The 1,538-nt window shown below is 39.9% G+C and overlaps 1 long non-coding RNA gene across 1 annotated transcript; it reads right to left on the reverse strand.

Moving 5' to 3' along the window:
• Positions 1-381: 381 nt before the first annotated feature.
• On the reverse strand, positions 382-1,042 carry LOC149664249 (uncharacterized). Its single transcript, XR_016368357.1, has 3 exons — positions 757-1,042; positions 613-672; positions 382-447 (listed from the first exon to the last, which is right to left on the reverse strand). It is a non-coding gene; the product is annotated as an uncharacterized LOC149664249 (long non-coding RNA).
• Between the last annotated feature and the right edge of the window lie 496 nt (positions 1,043-1,538).

The following is a 1,538-nucleotide window of genomic DNA, read 5'->3' on the forward strand; positions in this document are numbered from 1 at the left end:
TCCAGATGCTCAGCGTGAATTACTGGAAGTCTTTGAAAGATACCAAGAGGCGGATGACTCGCATCAATTACCTGATCCCGATAACGCATCCCTCCAAGTAGACGTCATGGAAGGTGATATATCGCCTGAGGATGAATGTTACTTAAGTAGATCATATGATATGTATGCGTGTAATGGTCCTGATAGCCTGGGATTTATTGTTGACACTCTAGGGCTTACTAGCACTAACCCAATAGATATACCTGTAACATTAGACAGTATGTCAGTCTACTATCTAGCAGGCTACATTTGCTTTTCACTTGAAAACAAGGTGTGTTGTCAATGTTTCGATAGCATTTGCGACCCCCAATCTAACCATACCCTGCATCCTGATGCAATTCACGCTGGAAACAAAGCTTTCGGAAACCTCAAACAGCCATCAACGTTATTCCTCAAGTTTATTACGTCCTGCGAAGAATGTTTGAGGGAGAAACATTTAGATAACCTAGATACAGTAACCGATCCTTTTAATGTATTTTCCAAGTCAGTTCATGAATGTACAGACAGGTACAGACACATCTTTCGCGAGTGTTGCAATGTAAGATCGAAGGCAATAGTGAAATATGTACGTACCCGTGTTCATATACGAGCGAAGCATGTAACCAAAACGCTCAAAGGTGTACCTATTCTTCACTACACGAATAAATAGTATATACATAAACACATTGTTGGTGTACTCAGTTAATGGATAAAATACCTTTACATATATATACATACCTTCATGTTACCTACCATTGCCGCCTATATTACCCGTTGTCTTGCCTTAGCTTAGACGTTAACGTACTTTTTCCTATTACATGAAACAAAAGCAGACGACATATGGATTGTGGGATTTAGATAGTTTCAAATCAGTTCTGCAGTTCCGAACTGATGGAGGGAGTGTATAACGCCATCTATTCACGTACACGCGAAACAAAATGCGTGCACCGCCGTAGATGAAACCTTTGATCTGTGACGTCGAATTTCACCAATCGGCGCTACTCGGTCTATAATTACTCTAATGAAGATAGGCTTCTTCACATGAGTAAGTGGAATAACGATTTCGAAATCTTTATTCGGTTAAGATATGCCTATCCACTCCGACCACTACTGAGTGTATTCTTAGATTCTTATCACTATTTAAAAGACCCATGCAAAATTTTACTCCAAAGAGATCGCCTGTTTCTAAGAAAACATAAAAATCAAAGGGGTAAAGCCTGGTTTTCACCGGACAAATTTGACGGAACCGGTAAATTCAGCATAATTTTGCCGATAATTCCTCATAAAAACGGCAGCGAACCGTTTTCACTGAAATATTTGGTATTTTTAGAAATTTAACTCGACAACACAAACATCTTCAATAAAAAAGTTGCGTCATAAAAAACCAACGTCTAACCAAAACCAAGTCTATGACGTGACGCATTCGTCGATTCCTATTGAACACCGCTTTCGTTTCCGTGCTTGCCGCCCAGGAAACGCAGCAAGTTACCTCTGAAGAAAAACAGTACGGCACGTAGTTT

Source organism: Phalangium opilio, unplaced genomic scaffold (genome assembly GCF_054372755.1).
Source record: "Phalangium opilio isolate 3A_F unplaced genomic scaffold, DU_Popi_V2 ptg000061l_1, whole genome shotgun sequence".
NCBI lineage: Eukaryota > Metazoa > Arthropoda > Arachnida > Opiliones > Phalangiidae > Phalangium > Phalangium opilio.